The 21,275-nt window shown below is 43.4% G+C and overlaps 1 pseudogene; it reads left to right on the top strand.

The window, feature by feature from the left end:
• The first annotated feature begins 767 nt into the window (after window positions 1–767).
• Window positions 768–21,275, top strand: part of LOC126188453 (uncharacterized) — a 189,065-nt pseudogene continuing 168,557 nt past the window's right edge.

Below are 21,275 nucleotides of genomic sequence, written 5' to 3'. Positions count from 1 at the left end.
AAGGGTTTATTTTTTCCTACTCATCCGGGTTAACTTACACTTTTTCTACCTTTACAGCTAGCTGTCATTCATCACACCACCTAGAAATTTTTTTCTAAGACAGCTTGTGTCTTCTTACAATCACTCAACTTCGACGTTTCGCCGTAAAACAACCGCAGTATGCTGCCCACCCTGTCCGCCAAATAATATATATATATATATATATATATATATATATATATATATATATATATATATATATATATATATATATATATTATATATTCCAGAAACCTAGAAATATGGAATCTGCATGTTGTGCTTCATCCACATTTGGCAGAGTATCATGAGAGAAAAGGGGCAAGCTGAGTTTTGCATGAGAGATGCTTTGTAAAACTTTACTGATTCGTGCACATAAGCTTCTCGGTCTCAAGAAAATTTATCATATTCGAACTGAGAATATGTTCAGAGCTTCTGCAACAAATCCATGTTTGGGTATTGGTCTGCAATTCTGCGGGTCCGTTCTTTTATCCCTCTCATATACAGGAGTGCTTTTTTTCCAGTCGTTTGGAACTTTGTACTGGGAGAGATTAGAAAATACATACAAGTTATGTACTCTTTGTAAAACAGAATTAGAATTCCATCCGGATGTGCTACATAAAACACAAGTAGACCTTAAATACCTGTAAAGAGTACAGATGCTTAGCTTCGCTAACAAATTTTTTACTTTCTCAGAGCACAGAATAAAATTAACCACAACACGCCAAAATTGTCAATGGTCTGTCGATATGGTCACGTACCACACCTACAAGGGGCGTAAGACAACATCCAGCGTCGCCATGCAGGTAGTTTGCTACATATATTAGCGCTCCAGTTTAAAAAAGTGGTACAATATATAAGGACTTTACTCTACGTGGCTGACATTTTAAGGCCCGTTGGTGCCCTGTTCACTGTCTCCGAGTTCTCTGAGACGAAATAAGACGGTATGCTGCCTATAACATCATGAGTCATGACCAACCTCGGTGCAGAAGCTGTTCGACAATTTCCCTCGCAAAAGATTCTGCGTAACTCTTACCCATCGAAAACATCTTGTCACGGGTTGCTACCACTCGCCAGACACAAAGTCTGCTGAACTATGGTGTAGTTATGGCACGATATACCCTTACCTGCCATCCAAGTTCAGCTCGGGCTCGATGGCCAGTTGGGTTAGAGGCCGTTGCTGCTCCTAGACATTGATGATTTGTGTTCTAAAATTACGAAACCCTGTAGCCCCATATCACCCTCTGATCTTGGCACGTATTGTTCCTACTTCAGTGTACAAGTATATTAAGTAAAACTGCATTATGTGCTATTCTGCTTGTTGTTTCAGTCTGAATGGCCAGCAATGTTCACGTTGGTGGAAGAGATTAGCTTGAATACTGAGTCTGGCGTCGAGTTCTCTGGCGGCAAGCCTGCTTACTTCATTCCCGTGAGCGCCGCAGTTGCTCCAGCGGCGCCGCCTTCTCCCAGATTACTGGAGGCGCCTCAAGCCGCTGGATTAAGCCGGCCTCTGCTCGTGCTCCCTCGTGAACACAACGGTGTCAGTCCGCGGCACACCGCCGCCGCTGCTCCACAAAGACGCAGGTGCCGCAGCCGTCTAGGGACTGAAAATGTTGTGACAAATAAACGAACACGCCAGACCTGTATTACTTGGCAGGATTTGTCTAAAACTGTCACGCAACATATTTCAGAATATTGCAGCACATCCCCTTGATTAATGTAGTCATTCTTTTACGCTGTTTCGTAACTGCAGATCATGTTCCGTACCACCAGTGACTGTCCTGTTTATTGCCTGCTTTTCACTCCTAACTGCAGAGTTGCCAGCCTACGAGCTGACTGGCAAAAGCTAAAGATTTTTCTTCAAAGCAATGAGCAGGGTCATAATCTTCTTAGCTCAGGGCTGACTTTTAGCCTCAGGTAGCCGCCAAAGCATTCGCATCCCCCGCCCCTCTTCCTCATGCGGTGTCGTTCAGAAATTGCGGTCCCACGCGAAAGTTCATAGCGCACATCGATACCAAAGACATTAGAAATGTCTTGCTGCAATCCGCAACGACGCGAGGCTGAAGAGGACACGCCAGCTCTTCTCAGCGCGGCAGCACCCTCGCGCAGAGTTAGGCTAATATCGAAGTGAGCGTGGAAGCATTCTGCCCAGTTTCTGTTAGAGACAGATGATCTCGACTCTCATTAATAAGTTATATCTATGTGTGTGCTATGGTGCCCACACTTTCATTCTTGATTGTGCCACTCATTTTAACTACCATTTCATAAAGACGTTTCCATTCGCACGACACTATCATTCCATTTAAATTAATTTGCATGATCTTATGGGGCGCTTCCCTTCTTATAGGTCACAACAGATCGGACTATAGCATCTGAGGGTATGCTACACAACACAGCTGACACCCCACATCTGGATTCGAACACATATTTTTATCTTTTTGCGAGCAGCGGCGTAGTGTTTTTATTTTGATTTTTAAGTACATACTTCCTCCCCTCATAATCACGCTTGCTGTAGCCTAAATAAGATTCATAAAAAAAATTCCTTACTGCCAACTGAAATCCATCGATGCTTGCTAAAGGTGTATGGAGACGATACAATAGACGTGAGCAACGTAAGGCAACGGGGAAGACATTTTCAGGGAGGTGAAAAGGGTGTGTATGACAAGCCACGGCCAGGTGGACCGTGCACAGCTGTCATCCCTCGCAATGAAGAGCGTCTTGATCAACTCATCCGCGTCGATCGGCGGATAACGACCAGAGAATTGCATGCAGAGCTGATTGTCGGCTGTAATGCCTTGGAAACAATGTTGGAACATCTTGGTTGTTGCAAAATCTGTGCGAGATGGGTCCCGCCGATGGAAATTTATCGGGACTTGCTGGCCCAGTATGAAGCTGAAGGTGCGAATTTTCTGAATAGCATCGTCAGTGGAGATGAGGCGTGGTGACACCACTACGAGCCGGAATCCAGACGGTAGTCCATGGAATGGCGACATGCGAATTTTCCAAAAAAGTAGAAATTCAACACACTGCCGTCTGCAGGGAAAGTGATGTGCACAGTCTCCTGGGATATCCAGGGTGTGGTTCTTTTGGATGTCCTGCAGCATAGGGGAATTGTCAGTTCAGAACTCTACGAGACGACACTGACTAAGCTGAAAGCCCAAATTTCCCAGTCTAAGACAAGGGAAGAAGACCAATTTTCAACTGCAATTTGATAACGCCAGGCTTCACACCAGTTCTCCGACTGCGCATCTCACTGGAAAATTCGGCTGAAGCCTCTTACCCCATGCAGCCAACAGTCCCGATTTAGCGCCTTCAGACTTAAATCCCTTTGTCCTTTTTAAAAGATGAACTACGTGGCGCATGGTTTCAAGACTCGGATACTGTTGGCAAAGCTGTAAGAAAGTGTTTAGACTCAGCTGATTCCGATTTTTACAAGCGCGGTATGCAGGCCCTGGTTCGTGATTGGCAAATGATCATAACGAATGGTGGTGACTATGTGGAAAAATGCAATCTGTAGCTGAAATCTGAAATATTGCTCTATTTAGCTGTGCTGTTGTGATTTACGTGAATAAAAATGGGAGGCATTACTTTCGGAACGACCCCCGTAGTTGACACAATCACTGTTGAAAGAGTTCCGCTATTTGAGGTTTGGCTCATTAATAGTGTGTAATTAGATTTTATCTTGAGTTTTAGCACTTGTTTGCTCTAGCGGTTAGAGAACCTTCTGGCGTCACGTCACGTCGTTCTTAAACAGCCCTTTTCAATCCATCCCTGGCATGTTCGATAGGGTCTGGAGAACATGCTGGCCACTCTAGTCGAGCGATGCCGTTATCCTGAAGGAAGTCATTCACAAGACATGCACGATGGGGATGCGAATTGTCGTCCATGAAGACGAATGCCTCGCCAATACGCTGCCGATATGGTTACACTATCGGTCAGAAGGCGGCATTCACCTATCATACAGCCGTTACGGCGCCTTCCATGACCACCAGCGGCGTTAAGTCAGCCCCACATAATGCCCCCCCAAAACAGCTGCGAACCTCCACCTTGTTGCACTCGCTGGACAGTGTGTCTAAGGAAGTCAGCCTGAACCGGGTTGCCTCCAAACACATCTCCGACGATTGTCTGGTTGAAGGCATATGTGGCACTCATCGGTAAAGAGAACGTGATGCCAATCCTGAGCGGTAAGAGGGTTCAGCCGAATTTTGCAATGAGATGCGCAGTCGGAGAACTGGTGTGAAGCCTGGCGTTATCAAAATGAAGTTGAAAATTGGTCTTCTTCCCTTGTCTTACACTGGGAAATTTGGGCTTTCAGCTTAGTCAGTGTCGTCTCGTAGAGTTCTGAACTAACAATTCCCCTATGCTGCAGGACATCCAAAAGAACCACACCCTGGATATCCCAGGAGACTGCGCACATCACTTTCCCTGCAGACGGCAGTGTGTTGAATTTCTTCTTTTTTGGAAAATTCGCAGGTCGCCATTCCATGGACTGCCGTCTGGATTCCGGCTCGTAGTGGTGTCACCACGCCTCATCTCCACTGACGATGCTATTCAGAAAATTCGCACCTTCAGCTTCATACTGGGCCAGCAAGTCCCGATAAATTTCCATCGGCGGGACCCATCTCGCACAGATTTTGCAACAACCAAGATGTTCCAACATTGTTTCCAAGGCATTACAGCCGACAATCAGCTCTGCATGCAATTCTCTGGTCGTTATCCGCCGATCGACGCGGATGAGTTGATCAAGACGCTCTTCATTGCGAGGTATGACAGCTGTGCAGGGTCCACCTGGCCGTGGCTTGTCATACACACCCTTTTCACCTCCCTGAAAATGTCTTCCCCGTTGTTGCCTTACGTTGCTCACGTCTATTGTATCGTCTCCATACACCTTTATCAAGCATCGATGGATTTCAGTTTGCAGTAAGGAATTCAATCACGCATCGCTGTTCTATACGCGCGTCCATATCAGACTCCATTTTGTAACACTCTTCTGCCGCTGCCAGCTACCGCAGAACAACGAAACCACCTGCAAATGAAAGAGGAAGGCTCACGCATTAGCATTACACTAACGACATATGGCGCGGACATCCAGAGTCGCCACAGAAAATAGGAGGCATTACTTTCGGAACGAAACTCGTGGTAGTGGTTTGTGATAACCTAAGGGCGATCGTTGCAGAAAGCAGACACCCAAATATAGAGGAAGCTATGATATATTTAATTCTGGGGTGAGGCAACTGCTCATGTGTTTGCTTTTCGTGGACAACGTTCTGATTTGCTGAACAGCGAAAAAAGCTTCAAGGTCTAGCTGTGAGCTCCATGTTACCAACACGTTTCTCCTGTTCTTTCAACTACACTGAAACTATCCTGTACACCTCGCTGGATTACTTGAATGTCGAACTTGTGATGTAGTATACGTAGGCATGACATGCAGTAATATTAAAACACGATACAAAGAACACATTAGGTGTTACAAGTATGAAAAAACCATTCCACATTTTTAGAACACTTACGACACCATAACCACCATCCTACAAATATGGAAAAAGATATGAAAATAATGAGAATAAATAACCCTTAGAATTACCCCACACAAATGCAAGAAAAGTTCCACATGCAGAAAGCCATTGCTGAAAACAAACATGTGATAAATGAGGAAACACATATCAGTACAGACTCCCTACTACACTTAATAAGAAAAATGATAAGATAAAATATTACCCCTCTTGTACATACAGCCACATTAAAACAAATACATACCTTCCTCTCTGTCTTTCCTTCTTTCTTTCTTTCTCTTTCTCTCTCTCTCTCTCTCTCTCTCTCTCTCTCTCTCTCTCTCTCTCTCCTCCCTCCCTCCCTCCCGCCTTCTTGTCCTTCCCCTCCACACACACACACACACACACACACACACACACACACACACACACACGCACACATAAAGCGTACTGAAACAGATACTATTTCACACACACACACACATAAATACACAATCAGATCACAGACATATAAAAATAATAATAATAAGAATAATAAAAAAAGTACGCTCGAAAGTTGGCAATAAAATTCGATATTTGGCAATAACATCCGACAGTCGCCAACACAAACCAAAAAATTGAATTAAAACAAGTGTTCAGCTCCTAGTGCTGTGAAGTGTGGGAAACAAAAACCCAAATGGCAATTATAAGAAGAAGAACACCGCCAAAAACGGAACTAAAACACGACATGTAGAAAATCATCCACGAAAACTGTAAGTAGGATTTAAAATATTACTATGCCATAGAAAAACCAACCACCAGAACTATGCATAACCTACATAAACGTTGTCCTAAAACGTAAAAAAACAAAAAAAGAAACTTTGCGGCAAGTCTTGTCATAGGGGGAGCCTGGTCAGAGAGGTCCAACGCATGAGCGTCTAGGGAGGTGATTCCAGTGGTGGTTTCCCGTTGCCTTCCACTGATGATGATGAAATGATAATGAGGACAACACAACACCCAGTCCCTGAGCGGAGAAAATCTCCGACCCAGCCTGGAATCGAACCACGGCCCTTGGCGTGACAGACTGCCGTGCTGACCACTCAGCTATCGGGGCGGACCTAAAATATAAAGCACGTAGCAAAATTATACACATATTCCAGACCATTGAAGATGCCGTGCAGAGAATAAAGGCGAAAAGCATATAGCACGTAAATTGTGTTCCATTCAGTTGTAGTTGGATGGTCGACAACTAAAAATTAAGAATACACCGAAATATGTGAAGCTAGATGGACTCAGCATGACCAAACCAATAGCTGCTGTAAATGCCTATGATGACATACTTATTGACAACCTCATACAGAAAAAACAATAATGAACTGATTTTTACACAGAAAATAATAAGAAAGGAACCATCTGTTTGCATACCATTCACAAGCAAACTCTTCTATCAAAAAGAAAAAAAGCATTCAGATCGCTAAACATTGACACTGCTTTCAGAACACATAGTAAACTACTAAAATATACACCGAGACTCAACATGAACACACAGACATCAAACACACATAATCAAGCCTTTACAAAGTCCGCACTAGGGACACTGGCCAACCATTCCAGGATATCGTGAATGACCTACATACGTAATATAAAATGGACGCCAGAGGTATGTATATGAACAACTATAAATGTTCATTCATGGCCTAGTGAAATTGTTGTTGTTGGTGTGGTCTTCAGGCCTGAGACTGGTTTGATGCAGCTCTCCATGCTACTCTATCCTGTGCAAGCTTCTTCATCTCCCAGTAACTACTGCAACCTACATCCTTCTGAGTCTGCTTAGTGTATTCATCTCTTGGTCTCCCTCTACGATTTTTACCCTCCACGCTGCCCTCCAATACTAATTTGGTGATCCCTTGATGCCTCAGAACATGTCCTACCAACCGATCCCTTCTTCTTGTCAAGTTGTGCCACAACTTTCTCTTCTCCCCAATCCTATTCAATACCTCCTCTTAGTTATGTGATCTACCCATCTAATCTTCAGCATTCTTCTGTAGCACCACATTCCAAAAGCTTCTATTCTCTTCTTGTCCAAACTATTTATCGTCCATGTTTCACTTCCATACATGGCTACACTCCATACAAATACTTTCAGAAACGACTTCCTGACACTTAAATCTATACTCGATGTTAACAAATTTCTCTTCTTCAGAAACGCTTTCCTTGCCATTGCCAGTCTACATTTTATATCCTCTCTACTCCGACCATCATCAGTTATTTTGCTCCCCAAATAGCAAAACTCCTTTACTACTTTAAGTGTCTCATTTCCGAATCTAATTCCCTCAGCATCACCCGACTTAATTCGATCCTCGTTTTGCTTTTGTTGATGTTCATCTTATATCCTCCTTTCAAGACACTATCCATTCCGTTCAACTGCTAGTGAAATTATAAGCTACAAAGTAACAATCTAAACTTCTTCAATAATACCCTTAATGTGGAATACTTGTTTTATTAAGACATTAACGGCCGAATATTTTTGCTCCAGCTCACAGCAGTGGTTGGTTATTGCGAGCTGCCTGATTTGTATGCAGCTCAAAAAACTTAGCTGTCTTGCAGATCCTCTAATCTTGTTTCGGTATAGTCGTCTGTGCATAAAAAATGGTATTTTTTGGGCTTTCTGTTTTTTGTTTTTAATGTAACCATAAATCAATTTACGCCTAATCAACTTTACATCATTTCTACTTTAAACTTTTAGCGGTGGAGCGTAAAACGTTTCTCCACATTACGAAACCATGATTTTTAATGCTTGTGGGGAAAATACCGCTTTTTATAAACTATAATGGTGATGTATTTGTATACTATTTTAAATATAAGTCTCTGGTAGGAAATTTCTTCTTTCGACTGTTTGAAATGGACACAGATTCACGTTGCTTCACGTCACCTGACACGCTTCCAGGTGGATCTCCATGTAATGCTGTCCCTACTCTTTCACCATAGTAGTATGCACAAAAATCAGTGCGTTTTATAAAAAGCCACCTATTTTTGCAGTGTCCATTTATTGACTTCTTCCTAAGTAGCAGTGCATTAAGACACACAGAACATATGCAAATATTACACTCATGTCCAGAAAAAAACAGAACTCTTTGAATGGCTAGAGATAGGACACTGATATTCACAGGACACGTTCATTCCTATGTTCTGCATTTCAGTCACCTTGGTTCAGCATGTGTCCTGTTGCCTATAAAGGCAGAAAATCCGCTATGGGTCCTCTTAATTTGTTCCATGCGTGATGGCATCGACATGTTTAAGGGGCGAATGCACCCATCGTTTCACTATATGCCACACATTTTCGATTTGCGACAAGTTTGGTGATCTGGCCGGCTAGGACAAAATGGTGACGCCCTGTGACACCTGGAAAGCACGTGTTAAAGCAGTAACATGTAGTTGTGCATTGTCTTGCTGAAAAATGGTATCTGGTGTGTTGTGCAGAAAGGGTGTGGCTATGGGTCGCAGGATGTCATTCACGTAGGTCTCCCTGGTCACAGTGTCCTGGACACGCACCAGGTGTGATCTGTGGTTGCACCCAATGACACACGACACAACAAGGCCTTGAATTGGCGCTCTATGTCTTGTGCGAATGCAGTTACCGTGATGGCGCTTCCCCTTCTGTTGCGAACCAAATTGTGGCCATCATTTTCGAAAAAAAACGGGACCTGGATTCGTCCAAAAACACTCATGCCATTCCTGCCCCCAGTGATGTCGTTCCATACACCACTGCCGTCTAGCACGCTTCTGTACATCCGTCAAAGGTAGACGGAGAAGTGGACTACATGCACGTAGCCGATGCCGTAATAGACGGCGACGGACTGTAACCCCTTATAGTGTACGATGTGTTGGCCACGAGCTGAGCAGGACGCAGATCTGTCCTGTTGGATGAGGGGGTGGGTGGGTGGGGGGGGGGGGGTGATCTGTGTGGTGTGACCTGACTCATCTCGTCGTGTTCTATGGTCTTCCGTGACCATTTGGCACATACCCGTTGCACTGGCGAAACATTTCGTCCCACACGAGCAGTAATTTCCCGGATCACATTCTCTCATGCCAATAATATGCCCTCTTTCAAAGTCAGTCATTTGACGGTACGGTTCACGAATATGTCTGCGATCCATCCTGCATGTCTGCTCAGGTGACAGTGATCCACTACCTTCGGTTTATAGCGACATCGAGAGCCGTAGACTCATTTTATCATTAGGCAACGTTGCTCCGTGATATCGATGTTGACCCTGAACCCACTGGACGACACGATTTAAATGCCAACCATTTTTGCAGAAAATGCTAATGTATAAATAGAGTGAATATGAAGCCCTATCTCTAGTCGTTCAAGGTGTTCTGTTTTTTCTAAACATATTTCTATAACTGAACAATTTGGTTTGATTTTTCTAGAAGACTTTATCCTTTATGGTTACTAATATTTCGTGAATTTTTAGTGTATGACAATGTGAAAACATTTCTCTCTATAAGGTGGAACCACATAAAACTGGCAAATATACCTTGCTTCACGTCTTTTTCCACTGGGAGCACACACACTACAGTCTCTGATAGGAAATTTCTTCTTTCGACTGTTTGAAATGGACACAGATTCACGTTGCTTCACGTCACCTGACACGCTTCCAGGTGGATCTTCATGTAATGCTGTCCCTACTCTTTCAGGGAATGGCCTGGGCATATCTCTCTCTAGGTCCAGAGAGACTTCGTTATCAACATTGGAAAGCCATTATTTCGCCACCGAAATGAGAAACAGTTTATACTTCATTTTCTCTCTGGACTCAAGGTACTGTAAATTCCAAACGAATTGAAGAGTCCTCAGTTCATTAGATAAAGGATACTTTTTTGTCTATTTCTTCAATTTTATTGGAATGGGATAGTAGGAAAGCTATTGATCCACTTGACCAACCACTTTCATATGGGCGTTGTACTGATTTACACACAAAGGATTTACTGTGTCCTCTTCGATTTTTTTGATCCCTGTATTTGTGAGAGGATCGTCATGGATTGTTGATATTCTGACAGCCCGACTGAGGAGAATAATTTCACCTTTTCTACAGAAAACTATGTCACCTTTCTTCATTCTGGAGGCTCTGGTTTTCCGAGTTTGCGCCAATCCTCTGTTCACGGTAGTAGTACCACAAATTCTGGTTTTGTTTTTCATTAGTAACTCTGCATTAGAGGCATTGTTACTCTAATTATACTGGTAGACACGATACTACCTACCAAGATAAGGGCCAAGAACTGGGATAATAGATATTTCCAATTTCTTCCCTTCAACTGCGTAAATTTAACATTGCAGATATAGCCTGTGTCGTTCTCGCACACCACCCCAACAAGCAGCCCATACTAAGCAGTTTTTTCAGGGTTATACGTTCGAAACATCACGTGTCCTCTCCATAAAATCATACCCTCGTCCGAAGACAACTGTATCTTTGGTTTATAAATTATCTTGCGTTTATCGAGGAAATAATCCATCGCAGTCTGAACTTGGAAGCGTCCCCCGGAGCTACTCTTCAGTTTCGTGTGCTCATTAAAGTACCAGGATGTCAAAATCCGTTCAAATCTATTGGGAGTGTGATAACACTGGGGTAACTATCAGACGATCTGTTGCCAGTAATCTTTCTATCCATTTTTACTTGTTAATTCCACCAAAAGAATTAGACCAAGGAATTTCTTCATGGGTCGCTGAGTAACAGGAGACCACATGAGTGACTTGCAAGACGTATTGCGTTTCACTGAGGTTTGATCGTGGGACGTACACAACTTCTTGCAAGATAGTTCAATCAAGTCGTCACCAGATATAAGGCCAATCTCAGGGGCTACAGAGACATAATGCGTTGGAAATGTGAAGACTCCAGGAAAACCTTCAATCGGTAGGTCTGGTATGTGTTATTTCCTTATGCTCCTTCACAGACTTTAAAATATCATTGTCACTGGAATCTTCCTCAGAATCGTAAATTCAACCGCTTACACAGTCATCTATTTCTTCGTTCCCACAAGAAATATGTGAATACGGTTCGGAAGTACTCCAAAAGTATTACAGAATCGTTGATATCCTTCTGTTTTCTGAATCAGGGCATTTCTAAAAACCGAAGAAATTCAAGACGGAAATACTAATTATTTTTGAAATATAAAAATACACTCACAATGCTAGATAAGTAAACGGTACGTGAAGACAATAGCGTTTCTAGGTTGCCCATGAGTGTAAACACCTAACTCAGAGATGTGTACAAGCAGCGTGTTGTAAACACGAGTTACGAGTATATCGCGATCCGATCGTGCGACGGGCACACATGCACACAAACACACAAATGCATACACGCACGCACACACACACACACACACACACACACACACACACACACACACACACACACACACAGATATTCAGGAAGAATGTAAGTAAGGACATCAGAGAGTTGATTTAAACATCCAATTCACTTAAAGTATTCACTGAAACATAGAAATATATAAGTACAGAGATAAACGTAGGTATTTAGTACGATACCCAACAAATAAATCTCATCACAATTCAGATAGTTGTACATGTAGCTGCAAAAGCATCTGACAATGGCAGCATGCTGCCGAAATGCGTGGTCCTAACAAATTTCATAAAAGCTCAGTCGGCATTTTTTGGGAAGAAAAAGAAAGCAGAGAGTACGTCTTATGTTGTTCTTGACAGTGAAAGCATGATAAGAATTGTCAATACACCATCTTAGCATTTGTTGATCTATAAAAAGAGTTAAACGACATAAAAATGAAGCAATATATTTGAAATTTACATGAAACAGATATGTGCTACAGTGAAATATCGATGACAAAAAACCAGGAAGCAACAGTAAGAACGGAGGACCAAGAGATTTCTTACATTAAAAAGGACTTAAGGCAAGGTGGCAGACTGTAAGTGTTCTATCTGTACATCGAATACACAATGATGGGAACAGAAGAAAGATTGAGGAATAAGATTAAAATTAAGGGTGGAAGTAATCAATTTCCACTGTGGAAATGATGGGCAGAGAATAAATCGAAGAATGACTAAGATGTTGATGGCCAACATAACTATGATTTGTGATATTCTTAACATCAAAATTTGAGACCTAGCGGCATGAAGTGCAGGAAATCTGCTACGTTGGAAGCAAAATAACGCATGACGGAAGAAGCACTGAGAATGTCAGGATAGGACAATCTCAGCCGAAATTAAATCTAGTTGGATCAAACATTTGCCTTACGTTAGGAAGAACTGTCTGAGAATGTACTTTCGGAGCACATCACTGAATAGAGAAAGCGAAAACAAACAGATCGAAGGGTTTGATGTATGATGTAATAGAAATATGTTTAACGGCAACTAGACTGATGAGATAAGAAATAAGGTTCTCCACAGGACAGGAATGTATGAAAACAGAAGTAGATGGAGCGATATGATACGCTATGTGCTAAGACATGAGAGAAGAACTCCCACGGTACTAGGACTAGAGATCAGAAGCTGTAGAGGGAGAAAGAAACTAGAACAGAGCCAACAAAAAATTGTATACGTTGGGTACTGGCACAATGGAGGAAATCGTGTCAGACCGCATCATATCAGTCAGAATATAGATGAGAAAAAACCTCGGCGGTGTTTGCGTATCTTATACAACATAGAAACGCTTGCTCCGAATTTAGGAACTGTCTTTGAGTTTATTTACGTAAAGTGTATCATGCTGTACATTGAACGAGGTAAGTATATAGTTAAAAGAGGACTGTCTGTGATCTCCGGTCAGTATTTGGCAGCAAAAGATATCCCTTTTTGACAAGATATGCAAATAAAGTTTGACGGGGCTATCGTGCACTGCAGTATCGTACTGATTTTATTCTCCCGATGCTGCTACACATCAGGCCTCAGGTCCATAGCTTCCGGGATGTTTTGCACTGGAAACTCCCTCGCCGCCATAAAGTAAGCCTGGGGACATCTGGTGCCGCAGATATGTGGCGGAGGTAAGACCGGGCGCGGTAGTGCATACATACAGGACGCAGAAGCAGCGACCGGCGCAGGTCGCATAAATTGATACGAGCCGAGGGCCATGGACCGGGGTCCGGGAGCTGGTATCGGGATTACGCCAGGAAATACCGCTCCCAGCGGCCGGCCTGGGACGCCGACGCCGACGGCGCTGCTCTGGAGCAGACGGCGCGATCTGCAGCCGAGGCTCGGCTGGCCGCGGCGTCGCTCACTTCCCCACCCACACCCTTCTTCTGAAGAACTCGGCGAAGCCTACGAAGTTCTTGTCAGCCGGCATAAGAATGTCATAATTCGACGTCCCTCCGTCGTATCGATTACTCAACGGTACACACGGAAAAGTTATTACCAACGCTACACCTGCATACCGTATACACAGCTGGTAATTACAAACGACCGAAAATAAGAACGCAGCAACCTCAAAAACTATGTTCGGTGGCACCAGAGTATAATACTTGCGTACTTACGGAAGACAGTGTAAGTGAGCCGTAGTAAAGTTAGCTATGAAAAGCGCGGTGCAGCGCGTAGCGTGAAGCAGTCGCCCTCCGTTTTCTGGCGGTGGCGCCGTTGTCGCAATTGAAGGCTTCGGTGTCTCCCTCTAGCGGGTAAGGGGAAAAGTGGGCTGTTCGTGCGGGTTTAAGAAGTGGCTGTATGGGCTCTCGGGGACAGTTGGCAGTCGGGGCATCAAGAAGCGACTTCTCTGCCGGTGCTAGAGGGACAGCACGCAGACCACGGCATCAGCGTAAGCGACGCGAGCAGCGGCTCCGTGGTATGGGGCGTTAACTGCTCGTCGCGAAAGGAATCTTCCTGAGCGTGGGTCCGCGAGGAGCCTGGTTTGCATTTCGGCCGTATGCTGTCGACCGGCGAGGAGGTTCTGAAAATCGGCGCGACTTCCTGTGTCCGTTGAAACCGGCTGGCAGCCGTATATTTTGGAGGATTCCCGCCATTCATTCTCGTCTGCCCACCCGCGGGAAGGTGGTAATATTAGAAAGGGTGGTCCGTTTGTCCCCTTTTGAGGACGAAAAGGAGGGGGAGGGGGGGGAGCCAGAGTAAATATGTGGTTCGGATTGCTTCTTTCCCATCCCAGCTTACCTACGGTCTGTGTCTGTGAAAGTCTAAGGCACCAACGTCTGTACTGTTTAAATTGCAAGGCACTAAGACCTGATCCATTCTCTCGTCTGCCATAACTAGTATTACTAGACTCACGTGTAAAAGGTACTCTAAGAAAGAAGAAAAATTCCTTTTTGCCTCGGGTAAGAACTAGTCAATTGCATAACGAATTCCTGCTCATCTGGAAGCTGTAACTTACGTAAATTTGTGTTTATGTATATTTTGCTATAATGAAGCAAGGTTCTTAATGTACGCCGTAGTGGATTTTTTATTTTTATTTTTTTTTGGAAGCTGTAACTTATGTAAATTTGTGTTTATGTATATTTTGCTATAATGAAGCAAGGTTGATAATGTACACCGTAGTGGATTTTTTTATATTGTTTCTATTCAGCAAACACTGTTGTGTGTTTTTTCCAATTCAATACCTTTTTAAGGCTTTTACTCAACGTGTCTATGTGTTTTAAACAGGTAGTTGGTTATTAGTGTGTTTTCTTGCCATGCAAAAGTTTTCCATTTCATTACTCATTACGGGTAGAAATTGTTGCCTTTAAAGGAGAATGTTGTAAAAGTTCGCAAGTCCTACCATGCGAGCGTGTGTGTTTGCCGAAAGTTAACTGGCAGATATTTGCAAAATTTGTTTTTTTATATATTTTGGAAACGTTAATGTTATTAACTGTGAGTGTGTCCTCCCCCCCCCCCCCCCCGTGCGTGACTCATGCGTTTTGGTTTATATGTTGTAGACAAGTTAGATTCTGCGCCATTTAACGAGCCTGAGTGAGGCTGTTGGGGGCGACCGTAGCTACGGCTGTTGTAGCCAAATGGGAAATTTGTCTGGCCAAAAGTGAAGTCATATTTTCAAATTGTATTCATTTATTAATGGAGTGAAATTCACCTGTAATTTAGAGCTGAGATTGAAATATACAGCGTCGCGTTGTATACGTTAAACTGCTTGCCTGTACTTGCCTTTTACTGGCGTGAAATTTTTTTATAATAATTTAATAATTTAAAAGTCCTTTCCTATCGTAAATTGTGACTTATTCGTTAAATGATTGTTGGTTTTTTTCAAAAAATATCGTAAAGTCTTACATCAAATTTGAATAAAGAGTGTTAACGAAAATTCACCAGTTATTCCTTGGCACCTACTTCCACTTTATATTTTGCGTATTAATTGTGATTAATAACCTTCGTTGAACCAGTAGTTATTTTACGGTTCAGTAAGTAATCCATTTGGCAAGGTGACTGACGATCATATGGCGTTCAGGACCGTTTTTGCAAAGTATGTTTTGACTCTGTACAGTAGGTACCAATTGTCTTCAGTTTGTAGGTGAACAGTGTTTGCAGTGGTAACACCGGTTCCCGTCAGATCCCTGAAGTTGAGCGCCGTCGGACTTGGGTAACACTTGGATGGGTCACCGTCTGGTTCTGTCAAATGCTGTTGGCAAACGGGCTGCACTCAGCTTTTGTGAGGCCAATATAGGAGCTACTTGACTGAGGAGTAGCGACATCGGTCACGGAAACTGACAACGGCCGGAAAAGCAGAGTGCTCACCACATGCCACTCCGTATCCAAAACAGCTGACGCCCTTGGGCTGAGGACGATACGGCAGCCTGTCTGTCTGGCTTTTTTTTCCTTTTAACGTTGGTAACATTCATTCTAGCGTAAAACCATGTCTCACCGATGACACCATATTCTTGTTAAATACTTTCAGCCATTACACATTTGAAATGAGTCACCCTGTGGATCTGCGACAATCTGGGTGTATGTATCGACGGCTGGGCACAATGTATCGGTGATGTATCGCTGCTTTCAACAGTGGAACATTCCGACACGTGTAGACCAGGTTCTGGACGTCCGCACGGTACAGACCCACGTCAAGGTCGACACACAGCGAGAGTAAAGGTGGCCGACCGAACATAATTCGGGGACGAATTCTGGGCAGATGTTGCACCTGCCGTTTCATCAGGGACGATCGGTAACCGTATGCTTACAGGTGGACTAAAAGCACGTGTGAATATGACCAGGATTCCACTGACACGACACCACTAACCATGGCTACGCCGGTGTCGTGAAAGAATGGACTGGAGAGTGAAATGGCAATCTGCCTCCTTCAGTGGTGAGAGGGTGAGAGTAGGTTCCTTCAGTATGCGAGTGATGGACGTACAAATGTAGACCACCTCATCTGCCTATTCCAGAGTGCATTCACCCACCACACACAGGTGCCATCCCAACCAATATTGTGTAGGAAGGGATTTGCACCACTTTCAACCCACAGTTCGGTTTTTCTGCAGGGTAAAGATACCTGAGCCCACTACGTTGCACAGGCTGTTGTCTCCAGGCTACAGCCTTTATTTCAGCGGGGAGGTGATGTACTTTTTCAGCAGGACACTGTACCTCAAAATATGGCTGCTGCGACGCAACGTGCTCTTCGTGGTGTACAAGTATCCTGGCCAGGAAGATCACAAGCTGTCTCATCAATGGAAATGTGTGGGACATTATGAAGCGGAAAAATGCTCTTTCCCCAGCGCCTCCAGGAACCATTGCCGAATTGCAACAAAAGGCGGAAGATGCTTCGACAATCTCCCGCAGGATGCCAAGCGGCACCGTTATGATCGTTATGATATGAGTATGTGGGCGCTCTTTACTGTGAGAAGTGACTTTCATTTGATCTGAATTTGTTATTGCATACTTCTACAATGATAACTACTTTTCACTTGTCAGTAAAATAACCTGGCCTTGAGGAAGCTGCATTCCTTTCCGGCAGTGTAATTGTAACACAAAGTGGGATTGTGCCCAAGTAGATTTTTATGAACAATACATGACTAAATTTCGAAATGATTTCTGGGCTCGCGGGAGCAGTATTTAGAACTCGGAATACCAACTGTGGGAGCTTCAGTGGCTCTAACCTAGGTGAAGATCGAGACAAACTTACATTATTCAATACCACTTCAACTCTACGTCACTGCTCATCCATCGTAGTTGTGGGCGGGTGGTGGCATTCCTGTTTCATGTCCCATAGCCAGGTGTTTTCAGCAACAGCGAAAAATCCTCTGTATCGAGGTGCAGGGGTCGGACAAAAATATAGAAACACCGCGAGAAAGGCATGCTTCAGCATGCAGATGCTAGTCAAGCCTGTAATGTGACCAAAAGCGACGCCTATGCAGTGTCCTCAATATGTTGCAAGTGGTCACAAACGAGCCCTGTGTTCTTGTGAGTGCAGTGTGTTGGAGATGAGTGAACTAGAATGTAGGGTAATTGTTGTTGCTCATACGGTGTGTGCTTCCGTGACAGAGGCAGCCAATATGTTTGGTTTTCCAAGACGAATCGTATCGCAGATTTTTACTGTATACAGGGAAAGCGGAGAAACATCATCCGATACGTCGTAACGCAAAAGAAAGTGTGTTTAAGTGATCGTTACAGACGGTGATTGAAGATGATTGTGACGAAAGATAAGAGGAAGGTAGCTGCAAATGGCACTGCAGATCCGAATGTCGCACTCGCGAACCTGGCAGCAGCAAAAGAACACGAATGGAACTCCACAAACTAGGAATTCCAGGGTAAGCTGTAATTTCAAACTACCCATCATCGGTTCAGATGCGCGTAACAGGAAAACTTGGTGCTAAAGCCATTAAACTTGGAATGTGGTGTAATGGAGGAACGTAATTTGGTCGGATAAGTCATGAACCATGGACCTTGCCGCTGGTGGGGAGGCTTGCGTGCCTCAGCGATACAGATGGCCGTACCGTAGGTGCAACCACAACGGAGGGGTATCTGTTGAGAGGCCAGACAAACATGTGGTTCCTGAAGAGGGGCAGCAGCCTCTTCAGTAGTTGCAGGGGCAACAGTCTGGATGATTGACTGATCTGGCCTTGTAACATTAACCAAAACGGCATTGCTGTGCTGGTACTGCGAACGGCTGAAAGCAAGGGGAAACTACGGCCGTAATTTTTCCCGAGGACATGCAGCTCTACTGTATGATTAAATGATGATGGCGTCCTCTTGGGTAAAATATTCCGGAGGTAAAATAGTCCCCCATTCGGATCTCCGGGCGGGGACTACTCAGGAGGACGTCGTTATCAGGAGAAAGAAAACTGACGTTCTACGGATCGGAGCGTGGAATGTCAGATCCCTTAATCGGGCAGGTAGGTTAGAAAATTTAAAAAGGGAAATGGATAGGTTAAAGTTAGATATAGTGGGAATTAGTGAAGTTCGGTGGCAGGAGGAACAAGACTTTTGGTCAGGTGATTACAGGGTTATAAATACAAAATCAAATAGGGGTAATGCAGGAGTAGGTTTAATAATGAATAAAAAAATAGGAGTGCGGGTTAGCTACTACAAACAGCATAGTGAACGCATTATTGTGGCCAAGATAGACACAAAGCCCATGCCTACTACAGTAGTACAAGTTTATATGCCAACTACCTCTGCAGATGATGAAGAAATAGATGAAATGTATGACGAGATAAAAGAAATTATTCAGGTAGCGAAAGGAGACGAAAATTTAATAGTCATGGGTGACTGGAATTCGTCAGTAGGAAAAGGGAGAGAAGAAAACATAGTAGGTGAATATGGATTGGGGGGAAGGAATGAAAGAGGAAGCCGCCTTGTAGAATTTTGCACAGAGCATAACTTAATCATAGCCAACACTTGGTTCAAGAATCATAAAAGAAGGTTGTATACCTGGAAGAATCCTGGAGATACTAGTAGGTATCAGATAGATTATATAATGGTAAGACAGAGATTTAGGAACCAGGTTTTAAATTGTAAGACATTTCCTGGGGCAGATGTGGATTCTGACCACAATCTATTGGTTATGAACTGCAGATTGAAACTGAAGAAACTGCAAAAAGGTGGGAACTTAAGGAGATGGGACCTGGATAAACTGAAAGAACCAGAGGTTGTAGAGAGTTTCAGGGAGAGCATAAGGGAACAATTGACAGGAATGGGGGAAAGAAATACAGTAGAAGAAGAATGGGTAGCTCTGAGGGATGAAGTAGTGAAGGCAGCAGAGGATCAAGTAGGTAAAAAGACGAGGGCTAATAGAAATCCTTGGGTAACAGAAGAAATATTGAATTTAATTGATGAAAGGAGAAAATACAAAAATGCAGGAAATGAAGCAGGCAAAAAGGAATACAGACGTCTCAAAAATGATATCGACAGGAAGTGCAAAATGGCTAAGCAGAGATGGCTAGAGGACAAATGTAAGGATGTAGAGGCTTGTCTCACTAGGGGTAAGATAGATACTGCCTACAGGAAAATTAAAGAGACCTTTGGAGAGAAGAGAACCACTTGTATGAATATCAAGAGCTCAGATGGCAACCCAATTCTAAGCAAAGAAGGGAAGGCAGAAAGGAGGAAGGAGTATATAGAGGGTTTATACAAGGGCGATGTACTTGAGGACAATATTATGGAAATGGAAGAGGATGTAGATGAAAATGAAATGGGAGATAAGATACTGCGTGAAGAGTTTGACAGAGCACTGAAAGACCTGAGTCGAAACAAGGCCCCGGGAGTAGACAACATTCCATTTGAACTACTGATGGCCTCGGGAGAGCCAGTCATGACAAAACTCTACCATCTAGTGAGCACGATGTATGAGACAGGCGAAATACCCTCAGACTTCAAGAAGAATATAATAATTCCAATCCCAAAGAAAGCAGGTGTTGACAGATGTGAAAATTACCGAACTATCAGTTTAATAAGTCACAGCTGCAAAATACTAACGCGAATTCTTTACAGACGAATGGAAAAACTGGTAGAAGCCAACCTCGGGGAAGATCAGTTTGGATTCCGTAGAAATGTTGGAACACGTGAGGCAATACTGACCTTACGACTTATCTTAGAAGAAAGATTAAGAAAAGGCAAACCTACGTTTCTAGCATTTGTAGACTTAGAGAAAGCTTTTGACAATGTTAACTGGAATACTCTCTTTCAAATTCTGAAGGTGGCAGGGGTAAAATACAGGGAGCGAAAGGCTATTTACAGTTTGTACAGAAACCAGGTGGCAGTTATAAGAGTCGAGGGGCATGAAAGGGAAGCAGTGGTTGGGAAAGGAGTAAGACAGGGTTGTAGCCTCTCCCCGATGTTATTCAATCTGTATATTGAGCAAGCAGTAAAGGAAACAAAAGAAAAATTCGGAGTAGGCATTAAAATTCATGGAGAAGAAGTAAAAACTTTGAGGTTCGCCGATGACATTGTAATTCTGTCAGAGACAGCAAAGGATTTGGAAGAGCAGTTGAATGGAATGGACAGTGTCTTGAAAGGAGGATATAAGATGAACGTCAACAAAAGCAAAACGAGGATAATGGAATGTAGTCGAATTAAGTCGGGTGATGCTGAGGGAATTAGATTAGGAAATGAGACACTTAAAGTAGTAAAGGAGTTTTGCTATTTAGGGAGTAAAATAACCGATTATGGTCGAAGTAGAGAGGATATAAAATGTAGACTGGCAATGGCAAGGAAAGCGTTTCTCAAGAAGAGGAATTTGTTAACATCGAGTATAGATTTAAGTGTCAGGAAGTCGTTTCTGAAAGTATTTGTATGGAGTGTAGCCATGTATGGAAGTGAAACATGGACGATAACTAGTTTGGACAAGAAGAGAATAGAAGCTTTCGAAATGTGGTGCTACAGAAGAATGCTGAAGATAAGGTGGG

This window comes from Schistocerca cancellata, chromosome 5, assembly GCF_023864275.1.
Source record: "Schistocerca cancellata isolate TAMUIC-IGC-003103 chromosome 5, iqSchCanc2.1, whole genome shotgun sequence".
NCBI classification, from domain to species: Eukaryota; Metazoa; Arthropoda; class Insecta; order Orthoptera; family Acrididae; genus Schistocerca; species Schistocerca cancellata.
Note: the sequence above shows the minus strand (reverse complement) of the source record. Positions and strands in the feature narration are given on the sequence as shown.